A 17,272-nucleotide genomic window follows, 5' to 3' on the forward strand; every position below is an offset into this window, starting at 1 on the left:
AATCTTAAAGTGGTTTTGATTTGCATTTCCCTAATTACTAAGGATGTTAAATACTTTTAAAGGTGTTTCAAAGCCATCTTTCTTTATTTGAGAACTCTGTAGCTTATCTTTTTATTGGGTTATTTATTTTCTTATTTTTTGTGTTTTGTGTTCTTTGTAGATTCTGGATATTAATCCTGTTAGATGTGTGACTGGTGAAGATGATGTCTCCCACTCACTGGATTTCCTCTTCACATCCTTTGTTTATTTTTATGTACAGAAGCTTTTTAGTTTAATGTGGTACCACTTGTCAGTTGTCCAAGTCAGACATGGAGCTATTGTGCTTGGTGTTTGTCCTGCTGGTTTGGGGTCTTGTTTTGGTCTAGTATTCCCTTATTAAGCTCCCATTCTTCCCTTTTAGAATAGGAGTCTGTATGTGATTCCATTGTATGTTGGAATTATGTAAATGGTCTTTTGACTTTACAGAGGTTTACAGTTAAAGGATTGCCTTGAGTCTCAGAGGAGACTTGGACTCTGGACTTTTGGGTAGTACTGAGACTGGTAAGAATATAGGGACTTTCAAAGGTACATGAAAATATCCCCCATGGGCTCCAAGTATTTGCACATTTTTGTCCCTGGTTGAAGGCACTGTGTTGGGAGGTTTTAGAAGGTGTGGCTTTACTGGAGAAGCACACGTCTGGGGGATGAGCTTTGATTGTTAAGCCTTGTGATATTTTGAGTTATTCTTTGCTCCTGTGTCTACTTGAAAATGTGATCCCTTTCTGCTTCAGCCACCCCTGTGGCCATGTCTCCCCTGCCATTATGAACTCTAACCCTGTGGAACCATAAGCAAAGTAAATTCTTTCTCCTTAAGTTTCTTTGGTTATGGTATTTTATCACAGCAACAGAAAATAACTAATACAAGGTATTGCCATCCCTGATTCTAAATTACACTACAGAGTTATACAATTAAAAACAGCATGACACTGACATAAAAACAGACACACTGATCAATGGAATATAATTTATAACCCAGATATAAGTTCAAGTATCTACAGTCACCTGATATTTGACAATGAGGCCAAAAATACACAATAGAGGGAAGTCAGCATTTTCAAAATTTTGCTGGTCAAACTAGATAGCTACATGTAGAAGAATGAAACTAAATCCTTATCTTTCACTCTGCATAAAACTCAACTCAAAATAAATAAAGTATCACAGTATAAAACCTAAATATGATATAGTAGAAATTAGGGAATATACTTGAACTTAAAGGCATAGAAAGGGGATTTCGGAACAGTCCACCAATAGCAAAGGCATTAAGACCAACAGGGCCACATAAAATTAAAACCTTTTGAACCTCATTTGAGTGAAAAGGGAGCCGATGAAGTGGAAAAAAGTCTTCACAAGCTATGTTTCTGACAGAATATTAATATCTGGAATATACAAAGAACTAAAATAACTAAACGTCAAGAAAACAAGAATCCTAATTAAAAATTGGGGCAAGAAACCAAACAAAGTTTTCAAAAGATGAAATGCAAATGACTGAGAAATTTTTAGTGCTCAACATCCTTAGCTATCAGGAACACTGAAAACGACTTTGAGATTTCATCTTATCCCACCCAGAAGGACTAAGATCCAAAAATGAAATGACAACAAATGCCGGCATGGGTGAGGGGAAGGTGAACACATATTCAGTGCTGGTGGGAGTGCAAACTGGTGCAGCTAGTATGGAAATAAGTGTGGAGGTTCCTCAAAAGCTGGAAATAGATCTACCACATGGTCCAACTATACCACTCATATGACTATACCCAAAGGACTCTGTATCCTACTACAGTGATAATTGTTCATCTATGTTTATCGCTGCCCTATTCACAATAGCTAGGGAATGGAAATAATCTAGATATCCATCAACTAATGAACGGCTACCAAAATGTGGTACATTTAAACAATGGAATGCTGTTCAGCTGTTAACAATTAAAAAATTATGAAATTTGTAGGTAAATGGATGGAATGGTAAACAATCAACCTGAGTGAGGCAACCTAGGCCCTGAAATATAAACATCACATATCCTCTCATATCTGTGTGCTGACTTTACATGCAAAGAACTAAAAATACTAAACATCAATAAAACCCAAACAATTGAAATAAAAAGTGAAGCAAGGAGCTGAACAGGGAGTTCTCTAAAAATGACTTGTAAGTGGCTGAGAAATACTTTTAAAAATTTTAACATCTCTATTCATCAGAGAAATGCACATTAAAACCACTTTGAGATTTCATCTTACCCCACTCAGAATGACTAGGATCAAAAATAGTAACAATGACAAATGCTGGAAAGGATATGGGGAACATTTATTCACTGCTTGTGGGAGTGCAAACTGTTGCAGCCACTAAAGAAATCAGTGTGGAGAGTCCTCAGGAGCTCACAATTGACCGACAGCATGAGCCAGTCATACCACTACAGGGTATATACCCCAAAGACTCTATACCCTACTACAGAAATACCTATTCATCCATGTCCATTGCTGCCCTTATTATATTTTCCAGAAATTGGAAACACCCTAGATGTCCATCAACTGATGAATGAATAATGAAAGTGTGGTACATGTACCCAATGCCTGGAAAAAAATATATTATTAAATTTGCAGATAAAGTGGTGGAACTGCAAACAATCTTTCTGACTGAAGTAAATCCAGACTCAGAAATATAAATATCACATGTTCCTTCTCATAGCTAGCTGCTAGCTTTGACATCTTAAATATGCATGTCTTAATTTAAAAATCCAGAGATGTCAAGAAACTAATAAATGGCTATGGTTGGGGAAGGCTTCCTGGGAGGGGTGGTAGAATGCAGTGATAGGAATATAGAAAGGGAACATTACTGTGTGTGGGGGGGGAATGGGGTGGAGAGTGGGAAAGCAGGGAAGAGGACACAGTATGGGGAGGGATAACTAATATTAAAGGCCTTTAGAAAAAGCCATATAGAGACCTACCACTATTGAAGTTGTTTAAAGTATACGCATATACATTATTTAAAAAATTAAATGGAGTTACCTTGTAACAGTGGAACATTGCCCCTTCTTTCTACATATCATAGGCTAACAACAACAAAACTCTTCAATGCTGTTGCTCTCCAGAGCTTTTTGGTAAGACCCTATTTCTTGCCAAATTATAATCACTTGAATCACAGAACACTGAGAAATCAAGCTGGTATTGACCTTGATGCTTCATCCCTATTGTCTAGCTTTTATAGTACTGGAAGATGCTATGTACACTACCAGAAGAGAAAAGTAACCATTAATCTTAACTAGCTGTGTATGCTCGGAGCTACATTAATCACTAACCTGGCAAGACATGCTCATGGTGTAGTAGTGGCATGGATGTTATGGGATTAACTAAACACTTTATGTTTGGATTTAATGCCTTCTTCTCAAGATGGAACCATTGCCTGGCACCATTAGCCCAATCCTGAACCTGTGGCTAGATAGATCCTAGATCCTAGGGGAGATCCTACTATTATTGTTATTATGCTAAGTAGACATAGTAGTAAACTGACTCCTGATGCTTTATCACTATACACTAGCTTAGTGCATCTGTCAACTCTCTTTCTTTTTGCCATAGACTACAAATAATACAAAAAAAAAAAAACACAACTGGTCAACATGCAAAAAATAAAAGACCTTGGAGCAGTTAGCCTTAAACTGGAAATCTATGTCAAACTCCTCACAAGGCTTAGAAATCATAATGAAAGATTGGGTGGGAATATTGTAAGATCCAGAGACACTGAAAGATTTTAACAGAACAGTTTTTTCCAGATAGAACAGGAACACAAGAATTTACAGCAGTGTGACAGTGTGCATACTACCAGCACAAGTTCAGCTCAAGAAAGACAAAATCCCAGCAAGGAGATGGGAGGTGGGTATTATGAGGAGCTACTGGCCATTGATGACTGCTAGGAGCAGGAGAGTCACTTTTCTTTAAGGGTATGACCCTTGGTAGATTGACCATGTTCAGGGGAGTGGTCCCACACTGAATAGTATTTGGAGAACACAAATTGAACTAGATAGACTGAAAAAAAGACACAATTTTGGAGTACAGGGAGGTGGGAACGGACTTTGGAGGAGAGATATGGGAAGGGGCTAGATCAAAGTGCATTGCATAAAATTCTCAAAAAGTTAATAAAAATATTATTTTATGAATAGCGGACCCCTATCTAAAGGAATATTGACAACTGATTGCTGCTAGATGATGAACAGCTGACCCTTGTAAAACAAAGACCTCTAGATAAGATGACTAGATTCACCAGAAGGGCAAGTAGTGGGGAATGGCTGGGGGTGCCGACAACACATCAGACAGTAGCAGGGATATCAGAGTATAAGGGCTCTAGTGGGGGGAGAGAGGCTATGGAAGGGTGCCATCTGGGAAGTGGGTGTATAGTTGAATAAGATGGTTTGGGATGTTCTGTGTGATTCACACACACACACACACACACACAAATCAAAGTTTTTTAAAATGTATTATATTTGAGGAGAAAGCATGGAAATTTACATCATGTTTATTAGCAGAGGTGATAAACATTACCATTGAAATCTTCCCAATGACTTTATAGACATACACAAGTGCCAAGGATCCAAGTGCAACCAATTTTGACTAGTAATAATCAGATACATACAGATTAGAGATGCATGCGCCAACATCTCAGTGTTAGTAGCAAAAACAATGAGTCTTTCTGCAAGGAACAATATATTCTAAAATGAAATGGAGATCTTTTTTAAAGGTTAAAAACTCATTCAATTTTATGTCTTACAGGGCTTATACTGAGTTCAATATTGTATAACTGTATTAACTCAACTGTGAACCTAGAAACTTGCACCCACTTGTGAAAGAGAGGTATTCTTGCTCTGGAGTGTGTTACTGAATATGTTAAAGCTGTAGTGAAATGCTTGTTCTAATCATGTAGTTATTAAATATTTTTTAAATGATTAAAAATAAAAAATTATTTTAAAAGAAAAGCAAGAGGCATATTTTCTACATTTGTTACAGTAATTGAGTTACTTTGATTAAATAGTTATGTTCTCTAATTATTTAAAATATCCCTTTATTTATTTTTTATTTTCATATGCATAGGTGCTTGACTGCAGGCATGCATGTGCACCATGTGCCTATTTACCACAGAAGCCACAAGAGAGCACCAGATCCCCTCAAACTGCAGTTAAAGATGATCGTACACTGCCATATGGGTGCTGGAAATAGGAGATGGGTCCTCTTAACCAGCAAATGCTCTTAACCACTGAGCTATTCTCTAGCCCCCAAATATTTCTTTAAAAAGAGGTAGCATTAACCTGTTGGCCATCGTATAAAAGGTCATGGCAGAAGGGAGCTTTTGCTTTTTGTAGGGGTTTGAAACAGCTGTTCTATTCAGAGATGTGTGTTCTGCAGCCTCTTGTTCTGGCCTGCAGCCTCTTGTTCTCAGCACATTGGCCAATTGTGGGTTTCTCTATGAATCGTCATCTGCTGCAAAAGGAATATTCTCTGGTGAGAGTTTCTGGTGGGCATCCACACTAGCTCCATTTTCTTGCTTTTGTAAAAATAATAATAGTGGTTAATATGGGTATGCAAGTGCCCTTGTGGTAGAATATGGATTGGCATAGCTGGATCATCTGGTAGTTCTATTTTAATTTTAGAGGAAACTCCATACTGATTTCCATAATGGATGTACTAATTCGTAGCTCAGTTACCAACAGTAAGTAAAATTTCCTCTTTGCCTACATCCTTGCCAATATTTGTTATCAGACTTTTTGATGGTAACTATTTGCACTGAGATAAGGACATATCTCAAAGTAGTTTGAATTTTAATTTCCCTGATGGCTAGAGATATTGAATATGTTATTAAATATTTATTGGGCACTGGCGAGATGGTTCAGTGGTTAAGAGCATGGGCTGCTCTTGCAGAGGACCTGGGTTCAATTAGCAGCCTCCACATGATGGCTAACAACATCTCTAACTCCAGTTCCAGGGGATCCAACCCTCTCTTCTGACTTCCATGGGCAGTGTACAACACAGGTGCATTTGCATGCATGCAGGCAATAAACTCATACATAAAATAAAAATAATAAAATGTTTTAAATACATATTAGTCATTTGTGTTTCTTCTTTTGGGAACTGTCAGTTCAGTTCATTAGCCCATTTGATGATTGACAGATTCATTTTTTTGGTGTTTAAAATTGTGGATATTAGCCCTGTGTCTGAAGTGTGCCTGGTAAAGATCTTTCTCCTATTCTGTGAACTATCTGATCACTCTGCTGATAGTTTCTTTTCGCAGTACAGAAACTTCTTAATTTTATGTAGTCCCATCTTATACTACAGGAGTTCTGTTCAAAAACTTTTGCTATCTTGAAGAACATTCCCTATGTTTTCCTCTAGCTGTTTCAGCATTTGAGGTTTTAAGTTAAGGTCTTTGATCTATTTTGAGTTTATTTTTATACACGGTGAAAAATATGACTCTAACTTCATTCTTCTGGAGGCAGCTATCCAGTTTTTCCAGCACTATTTGTTGAACAGGCTTTGATTTCACTGCATATTTTTGTCTTTGTCAAACATTAGATGGCCATCCTTTGCTTATTTTTCAGAGCGCTATTCGTTTCCATTGATCTTCCACTGGTTCTGCACCAGCCTCAGTCTGTCTTTGTCCCTATAACACTGTAGCATGATTTGAGGTCAACTCCAGCTGTGTTTTTCACTCCTTAGAATTGCTTTGAATATTCATGGTCTTTTGCGGTTCCATATGAATTCCAGGACTGTTTTTTTCTAGTTCTGTGAAATACAGCATCAGAATTCTGATAGGTGTTATTTTGAATCTGCAATGGGCCTGCACAAGACTGGGCCTGTGAACAGTCAATCATGGAACCTGGAGAAGTTCACAGGGCCCAACCTCCTCCTGCTGAACTACTGGCCACTGATGCTACCTGTGGGAAGGACAGACATTATCTTCAGTTATGTATCCCACTGATTAACTACCCACCAGGCTTCAATGGATAGCTCCAAATCCATTGTGACAAAAGATGGCCCTGATTAAACTCAGTGAGTCACAAAACAAAACATAGCAAACATGAATAGGAGGAAAGGACTCGTAGGAACCACAACGGATGGTGTCCCACTAAATTTTTGCCTTTCTGTTCTGTGTTTGACCTGCTCTCAGTTTTCTTCAGGGTCTCTTGCTCAGGGTGCTATGGACAAACCACATAAAACTTTTATCTGAATTTTTCATTTTATATCTTGGGTAGGGAGGTCGGAAATGGAGGCACTTACAAAGAAATGAACACCCGACACCTGGCACCCAGCACTGCCCCGCTGCACCAGCCCACAGTCTCCATTAATTTTTGCCCACGTACTTTGGGCCCAACAGTCTCACCTCAGGTCAGTAAATGCCCCTTCTCGAGTCCACGCTGGTGAGACGCCGGGCCATCTTTCCACTCCCCCAGTGCCTCCTGGCTTCTGTCCCAAGATGGCACAGAAAGCCCCTCCCTCTGCAGCAAGCCCTGCCCCTCAGAGGAAACAGGCTGTTCAGAACACAATGGTAAAAAGGGTTGGAAGGGTCAGAGAGGGTAAGAGATAGGAGTAATCAGAATGCAATATATATATAAAGAGAATACAATATATATATATATATATATATATAATCAAAGAACATAGTTAATAAAACATTAAAAATTAAACTTATTATTTAATTTTTGAGATTTTGAAATACATTTTGATGATATTTGGATCCCCCCTCCTCTCTCTACACCCTGTTCCTACCCCGCAACTTGTAGTTTCATATAGATACATACAAGTGTGTATACTTTTCACATGCACACAGATTCAAATTTGTATCCCCCAAATGCTCTTCAGTATGGATCTATGCACTGAAGACTGAGTCCCACACTTAAGGAAAACCAACTCTCCCCCTCCCAGAAGTTATCAACTTCCAATATTTCCTCAGCTATGGTTGAAATTTCTTCCCTACTTCCTCATTTCTGTGATTGCTGCTCTAGTCACAATAGTCAAGAAATGGAAACAACCTAGATACGCATCAACTTATGAATGGATAATCAAGATATGGTACATTTACACCATGGACTATCCTTCAGCTGATCAAAATAAAATAAAATTCACAGGCAAATGGATGGAACTGGAAACAATCACCCTGAGTGAAGGAACTCAGATCCAGAAACATAAACATTGCATGTCCTATCTCATGAGTAGATGCTAAGTTTAATCCTTAGATATTCATGTTATAATTGGAAAACCCACACAGGTCAGAAACTAGTAAATGGCTGGGGAGATGCTTTATGGGAGGGGAGATAGAATGCAATATTGTAGAATGGGGAAAGGTGAATAATGGAGTAGGAAGGGTTAAATGAGGTGGGGAATGGGAGGGCAGAACAGAAGAGGGAGCATGAGGAGACATAATATTAAATGACTTTGGGAAAGCCATATGGAAATCTACCAGTATAGAAACATCTTAATGTGTATTCATATACACTATGAAAAGGAGTTACCCTATAACATTATCCCTACTAGGTACCATTGGCTAGAAAAAAAGAAAGAAAGAAAGAAAAGTTCTGGGCTGGAGAGATGCCTCAGGACTTAAGAGCACCTTCCAAAGGACCTGGGTTCACTTCCCAACATCGACATGGCAGCTCACAACTGACTGTCCTTAGCTCCAGTTCCAGCATATTTGACACCTCTCTTCTGACCTCTGAGGGCATTGCACAACATGTGTACACTTATATGCAGTCAAAGCACTCACACACTTAAAATAAAAATAAAATTTTTTTTTTCAAAAAGCCCAATGTCAGGAATCTTTTGAAGTTGTCCCAGGAGTCCCACAGACCCTCAAACAATACTGACTATTGTCCCTATTCATTTTTACACATGAAAGCTTCACAGGAAGACCCTCTTGCTGAAGACACTACATACATGACCTATAAAACAAAGGGAAATCAGACTGGAATTGTCTTCACAGCTTCATCTCTGCTGGTCAGCTTTTTAAAAAAATTATTTATTTAATAGCCACATGATTAGAAGAAGCATTTCATCACAGCATTAACATATTCAATAACAATTTCCAGAGCAAAGATGCATCTCTTTCAAAAGTGGCTGTAAATTTTTAGGTTCACAGTTGAATTAATAAAGTTATACAATATTGAACTCAGTATAAACCCTATAAGACATAAAATTGAATGAGGTTTTAACCTTTTAAAAAGTTCTCCATTTCATTTTAAATATACTGTTTCATACAGAAAAACTCATTTTTGGGTCTTTTTTTTAAACTTAGATGTTTGCACATGCATCTCTAATCTCTATGTATCTGATTATTACTAGTCATAGTCAGTTACACTCGGATCCTTGGCACCTGAGTATGGATACAAAGTTATCAGGTAGATTTCAATGGTAATGTTTATCACCTCTACTAATTAACATGAAGCAAATTTTTATGCTTCTTCCTCAAATATAACTTATTTTTTATTTGTTGATTTTTTTCTGTGCATTTCATATAGAATACCCCAAATGATCTTATTCATTTATGTACCCACTTCCCAAATGGCACCCTCCCATAGACTCTCCCCTTTCCACTGGAGCCCATAAATTCTGTCATTCCTATTACTGTCCACTGTGTTGTCAGTGCTCCCAGCCATTCCCCAGTGCTTGTCCGTCTGCTGAATCTAGTCAGCCTATCTAGAGTTCCTTGTTTTAGGAAGATGGGCTCTAGATAGGCTGACTAGATTCAGTGGATTGAGGAAGAGCTGGCTAGCTTTTATAGTGCTGAAAATTGCTATGCATGCCACCAGAAGAGAAAGAGTAATCAAAAATTTTAAAGGAAAGAATCTCCAGGCAATCAAGAGCATATTTAATAGCAGAGATTTTAAGAACAGTTTCACTAGAAGATCAAGAACCTTGTTTTAGTGCCTAGGAGATACAAAAAGATAACAAACTCTGCATAAGAAAATTAATTTTTAATTCTTTTGGAATTGTTGAGTAATTTTTAAGGGAAGAATTTATTGCTTTTGTTTCCATTTTGTGATAAATTTAACATCATGGTAAGGAGCATGGTATCTGGATTCAAATCCGAGTCTACGTAAAGATTGCTTCTCTATGCTCTAGTTGTGTCATCTATAAAATCAAGAATTGCAATAACTCTTATCTTTCACAGATGTTGTGAGGATTAAACGAATTTCTACATATGAAGCTTTCAGAAGAGTGACTGATAGATTGAAAAACTAGATAAATGTTAGCTATTAGCCATTAGTCCTGAGTTTTCCATTAACTATCTGTCTTGATAAGCAACTTGAGAGTGTTCCTTAAATTCCTTCAGTCTCTGATTTCTCATTTGTACAGTAATGCGATTTTATGTTCGCAAGTAGGTTTTATCTTAAATGTCAACTCTGATTGATTAACATTAGGTACCTAAATCACAGTATTCATAAGAAGTGTCTGGGTTTGGCAAGGAAAAATTATAACACCAATTAGCTCTATCTGCAATGGGTTCAGTAGGAATGACAACATATACACATGTGCATAAATACATATACAACGTTTAGCTTATATTTTATCTGTCTCTACATGATATATATCCTTTGACATCACAGTTGTTCTCTGTTCAGCTTCAAGATGATATCAGTATGTGATTTTCTTTTTGGTTAAAATTTCCATTTGAAATATGATTGACTTTGAAGACTTCAATTTCATTCTCCTTCTATTTTGTAATCTTTCTACTGATTTCTTTAAGCCTACACCCCTAAATTAGATGCTAAATATGTGCCTAAGTCTGTTCCACCCTTCTTTGTAGTTACAGTGTGAATATGAACCTTAAATTCTACTAATGATATTTCCACTCAATATTTGAACACAAGATATCAAAAATTGAGAAAATATATTGAAAGTATTTTGGTAATAGTAGAACTAAGGTATGGGTTGTAGATTTAATACCTTTATCTTCAGACTGACTCTGTGGCATGACTTTCTTGTATCAATGTAGATGCCAACCCCCAATAATTCATGCTTCTAAATATCCTAGGAGTGGTCCCCCATCACAAGCTTAGTTCATTCAGTTTCTTAGTAAGCCTATACTGATTTTGCTGCTTGCAACTAAGATGTGTGAATGTTACATGGAGTTGAAGAGCTGCTCTCTGTAACAGTTAAATGCCTACTCAGTCATTAAGCACTTTATGACTCCAACAGATTAACACCCACTTTAAATGTTCACTCTAGATTATATGATCAGAAATAGAGGATAAACAGTTCTGCAAATATTCAAAGAAAAATAGTTTAAAATTTGAAAATTAAATTGTTGAAATAACTATGCTAAAACCTCCTCTCTATTAACATGGGAATAACCTGAGATCACATATTACTTGTTATTTTAATTAGTTCAGGCAGTACTTGAATGCGAAATCTTCCCATAGGTTGAGTACTTGATCCTTAGCTCATGGTGCTATTGGAAGGTTTGGGACTTTTAGAAAGGGAAGCTTTGCTAGAAGGTTTATGAATACAGGCCTTGAAGCTTTATAGGGTGGAACACTTCTTGTTTACTCTCTTTTTCCTGATTTGTCAAGATGTGAGGAGATGAGTTGTAAAGCTGTGTAATCCTGCTGGCATGGAGCTGCCTGTTGCCATGCCTTCTCCATGACCTCCTTCTCAAACTGTAAGCCAAACTGAACCCTTTATCCTATAAGTTTCTTGTCAGGAATTTAGTCATAGCAACAAGAAAAAATTAATACGGAACACTGATACCTAGGAGTAGTGCTGTTGCTATGCTAGACCTGACCACATGACTCTTATGCTGTTGGCACTGGTTTGGAAGAGCACTGTGGAAGAGTTTGCAGCTATAATCTAGAGAGAAACACTAGAATGCTGTAAAGAGCCCTTAATGGGCCATTCTGGTGGGAATGTGAAGGACCAGAATGCTGACAGAAACATGAGTGGATTCTCAGCTCATAGGTTTTAGAGTAGAACAAGGACCCAGTCAGGAACTGAAATAGAGGCTACCAATACAATATTATGGCAAATGCCCTAAAAACACGAGTTTAAGGCTGGATTAAAAAGTAATCAGATACAGATTAGAGATGCATGTGCCAACATCTCAGTGTTTTTAGCAAAAAAAAAAAAAATTTCTGTAAGAAACAGCATATTTTAAAATGAAATGGAGATTTTTTTTAAAGGTTAAAAACTCATTCAATTTTGTGTCTTACAGGGCTTATACTGAGTTCAATATTGTATAACTGTATTAATTCAACTGTGAACCTAATAGCCACTTTTGAAAGAGATGTATCTTTGCTCTGGAAACTGTTACTGAGTATGTTAAAGCTGTAATGAAATGCTTCTTCTTAAAAAAAAAAGTAATGAACTAATTTGTTTGGTGGAGAAAATTTCAAGACATGATACTATACAGACCTTGGCATGGTTACTGCTCATAGATCTTATTCACAATGACAATTGTAACAGGAAAAATAATATAAAAAATGTGCAGTTTATGTAGAAAGTTAGTGGGAGTAGTTTCAGTGTGAAGGCAAGCAAGGTGTAGGCAAAACATTTGCAATTGTTAAAGAGATTAAAGCCACTAAAGAGAAATTTCCTACTCTACACTGGGAAAATGGAAAGGTGCCCCAAGGGCAAGAACCCACTTGTAGAAGGTTCCAACTTGTGAAAAAGTAAATTCATTTGAAAGAGCCTGAACTGATAATGTTGCTAAAAGGATTTTCTGTTTAACTCTAACTAGTGAATCCATGAAATTCTGGAATTTTCTTTTTGGGGAAACTTTTAATTACAGCTTCAATTTTATTGTTTGTTATGGATTTGTTTTCATTGTTTAGATCTACTTGACTTAATTTTGGAAGGCTCTACATGTTAAAGAGTTTAACCCTTCTTCTAGAGTTTCTGGGTTTTTAGAACATTAGTCTTTCAAGTATCCAATTAATTATTCTGTGGATTTTACTGGCACCTATTGCAGCCATTCCTTTTCATCTCTAATTTTATTACTTTGAAGCTTCTCTTTCTTTTGATTAGTTTGGTTAGGTAGTTGTCAACCTTGTTTATTTTACTACATTTGGGTTTAGTTTACATTGGATTTTCAACACCTTAAAGTTCTTTAGTTTGAAAAACCTGCCTAAAAATGACAATGGAGTACTGAAGTTAACTACCGCTATTGTATCAGGTCACATCTAACCTTTCATGCCTCAGTGTTTTATGAAATTGGGAGTCACAGTATTCAGTGGATATACATTTATAGTTGTTAGAAATTTTGTTGACTTGTTTCCTTTATTAGTACGTAATGAGCTGCTTTGTTTCTTATGACTACTTTTGGTTGAAGTTACTTTTGTAGATATTAGTATGGCTGTGTCAACTATTTTTCAGCTTCCAGTTAATTGATAGGATGGTTTTCCTCCTCTGACTCTCAGTTCCATGTTGTCTTTGCCAGTAAGTTGATTGTTGGAGGCAACTAATTGTTGGATATTGTTTCTTAATCCAGTCCACTTGTCTACGTCTTTTACAGGTTGAGTTGGGGCCATTTACATTTCAGGTTATTAAGAGGGTTTTGTCGTTCCTTTAGTCCTGTTAGTTGTTGTTTGGGTTAGTTGGGTTATTTAGTTCATTCCTTCCTCCTCAGTTAGTATGGGTTTGTTAGTTTACTGTGTTAGACAAATGGATACCCTCTTAGCTTTGTTTGTTTATCTGTTCCTCTCATGAATTAGACTTTCTTTCTTCTTCCTTTGTGTATAGTATTTTTTAATGTGTTGTCTGTAATGCTGGCTTGGTTTCTGGGAATTTCCTTAGTCTGTGCTTATCATCAGATGATCTCAATAGATAGCTTTGCTGGGCATAGCAGTCTATATTGGCACGTAAAATATATCACTTCATGCATTCTGGACTTTTTGGTTAGCTGGTAAGAGACTTTATACTTTTTAAACCTGTTTCTTTTATAGGTAAATTCATGCCTTTTCCTTAAATCTTTTAAAGTTGTTTCTTTGCATTGTATTTTTGATGTCTTGCTCATGACATATCACGAGAGATTCTTCTCTGGTCATGTCCATTTGAAATTCTAAATGTTTCTTGTGTTTGAATGTCTAGCTTCTTCTTTAGGTCTGCTGTGTTCTGGAATAATTTCGTTGAAAAAAATGTCTATATCTTTAGATTTCATCTCATCTTGTTTTTGTGTTCCATGGATTCTTGAGTTTGGTTTTCTCAGAACACCTCGGAGTTCCCGGAAGTTTGAGTATGCTCATTTATTTACTCTTTCTGTATATAAGACTGTATTATGTCTCCATTTTGCCCTCTAGTCCTCATACCCTTTTTTTCCTTTTTCTTTTCTATTGATGAAGTTTTATACTATTTTAATTTATTTTTTATTTGATTGATTTTCTCTTTCATTCCCAGCATTTTTGTTTGGTGTTTTTTCAGGGTTTCAATTTTCTTGTTCAAATTATCTTCCATGGTTTTGAATTTTTCCTACAAATTGATGATCATCTTATGCACTTTATTATCTTTCCAATCCAGATCCCGAATTGAGAACATGGGATATTTTTGTGTTTCTTTTTGCTGTTTTGGGCATATATTGGGATGAACATGACATCCACTTTTTATTTTTTCCTGTGTTTTTGTCCATTTATAAAAATCTTTTTGGTGTGTTGTCTTCACTTGAGTTTATGCTTTTTTTCTGCTATTTGGAGATGATGGGCAGCAGCAGAGATGCGACAATGCAAAGGCAGTTTTCAATTAGCTTGCTGAAGACACTTGTTTACTTCACTTGTGGTCCCAAAAGTTCAGAAACAGGATCACTGGAGTTCTAATTGAGAAAAATGTCACAAAGTTTTATTTATTTATTTATTTTTGTTTCTGCATTACTCTTTTAAGAGCTGGATATTAATAATTAACAAGCATTAAAAAAAAGGCTGGAGAGATGAGTTAGCAGTTAAGAGTATTTGCTGCTCTTGTGGAGGACCTGGATTTAGTTCCCAGCACCCACATGGCAGCTAACAACCACCTGTAACTCCAGTTCCAAGGGGATCTGACACCATTTTTTAGCCTCTTAGGTCATTGCACACATGTGGTGCACTTACATACTTGCAAGTAAAATACACATACACATAAAATAAATACAAATATTTTAAAAGAAGTAAAAAGAAAAGTTAATGAAGAAGGGGAAAGAGGAAGTAAGCTATGAATGAGAGAGAAAGCACATGGAAAAGAAGTGTGAGAAATAATACAGACCATATTATAAACTAAGTGCAGAAAATGAAAGGACAGTAGTCACAAACCTATTCATTTCAGATCTAAAGCAAAACCATCAAAATATTGAAGTGGGGCTGGAAAGATTGCTCAGTGGTTAAAAACACTGGTTGTTCTTTCAGAAGACCCGAGTTCAAATCCCAGCACCCACATGGCAGCTAACAACTGTCCATAACTCCAGTTCCAGGGGATTCGACAGCCTCTTCTGTCCTCCATGGGCATTGCACGATACAGGTGCACTTATCACCACCCAGGCAATACACTCATAAACATGAAATAAAAATAATAAAATATTTGGCACACACCTTTAATCCCAGCACTTGGGAGGCAGAAGCAGGCGGATCTCTGTGAGTTCGAGGCCAGCCTGGTCTACATAGTGAGTTCCAGGACAGCTGGGGCTACAAGGAGATCCTGTCTCAAAAAGGACAGAAAAAAAAATAGTGAAGTACAGGGCCTGGAAAGTGCAGGCTGTAAGAGTATTGGTTGCTCTTTGAGAAAACCTGGGTTCAATTTTCAGCATCCACATGACAGCTAGCAGCCATCCTTAACACCAGTTCCAAGGGAATCTGATGCCCTCTTCTGGCCTTCATGGGCATTACATGGAGGCGAAACTGTCATGCACATAAAATAAAAATAAATTAAACAAGAAATTAAAGTATGAAAGTAAAAAAAGTCAAAATAAGAAATAAAATACAGTAGATAACACATCAGTTACCATTTCTTCCTATTTAAGATGAAAAGCTTCTCTCACCCATAGGCTGTCCTATATGGCAAGCTTTGCAGCTGAGGAGGGCTGTTAGTAAATCAAATCTGCATGTCTTCCTGCTTAGAGCATTTTCTGCATGGGACTTCACTTTGTGCAGGAGTTACCCATTCTAACACCTCACCTGCCTGTCAGTACAACTTTCTTTCTGCTATGCTGAGGATCCAAAATTGCCAACGTGCTTTCTGCAATGATGGTTCAAAGGGGCGTGGAAGGTCTACCAGGGCCCGTTTACTCATTAGTGTGTTGTCTTCCCAGGTGGATATTGGCTTTTTTTCATTTAGTTTTGTTTTAAATGATGTTCTTACCTGAGAATACTGGTGCCTGCTGATGACACTGTGCCAGGTTCAGCACAGTTCCCATATGCCTGTGTTGTCCTCTGCATAGGTAGTAGCTAGGGTGGTGCCTTCTCAAGCTTATCAGTCTGAAGTGTTCTCAGAGAACCTCAGCTTCCTCCTAAACCACAGTCCCTCCTAAACCACTGTTACTGCAGCCATCTGCTGCCAGTGGTGTATCCAGGTCTGCGGCACAGCTCTGCAGCCTCATTAGTTCTTTTCAGCTCACTCTTATTTTTTTAATGTTATTTATTGTTATTATTTTATTAAATGTTATTTTATGTGTATGAGCATATTGCCTGCATGTTTGCAGGCACACTGTATCATGCGATTTAATGCATGCCTGCAGAGGTCAGAAGAATGTGTCAGACATCCTGGAACTGGAGTTACCAGCAGTTGTTAGCTGCCAAGTGGGGGCTGGATTTAGAGCCTGGGGTCTCTGCGGGAGCAGCCAGTGCTCTTAAACATTGAACTATCTCTCCAGCCCCACGGTTCAGTCTTCTTACACAGCCTATGTGTACGCCTTGGACAGCACCTACCTGACAGTTGCCATTGATCCAATCCCAGCACAGTGAGGTGCACTTGGGTACTAGATCAAGACCATCCTCTAGTGCTTCTAGAGGAAAGCTTTGTTGACGTCACCTCAAGTTATTTCTTTTTTCTGCATTGCCTTTCACATATTTTTTCTGACATTTGTGTATTTCTGATAATCTTCAAGTCTTTCCTTCATAGCAATAGAATCTATTCATTGTTATCTTTATCTTTTTACTTCTTGGGCTCAGATGAGCAGCTTCTAATCCACCAGCATATCCAGAAATAAATGGATATATTTTAAACAAAAACTGCACTAAAGAAACCCAACTCAGGTGTACATTACTTTTGTACCATATTAAAGTTGGAAAAATCATCCTGACATTTCTGTAAACTC

The sequence above is a fragment of the Nannospalax galili genome, unplaced genomic scaffold (genome assembly GCF_000622305.1).
Source record: "Nannospalax galili isolate Female #2095 unplaced genomic scaffold, S.galili_v1.0 scaffold169, whole genome shotgun sequence".
Taxonomy (NCBI): domain Eukaryota; kingdom Metazoa; phylum Chordata; class Mammalia; order Rodentia; family Spalacidae; genus Nannospalax; species Nannospalax galili.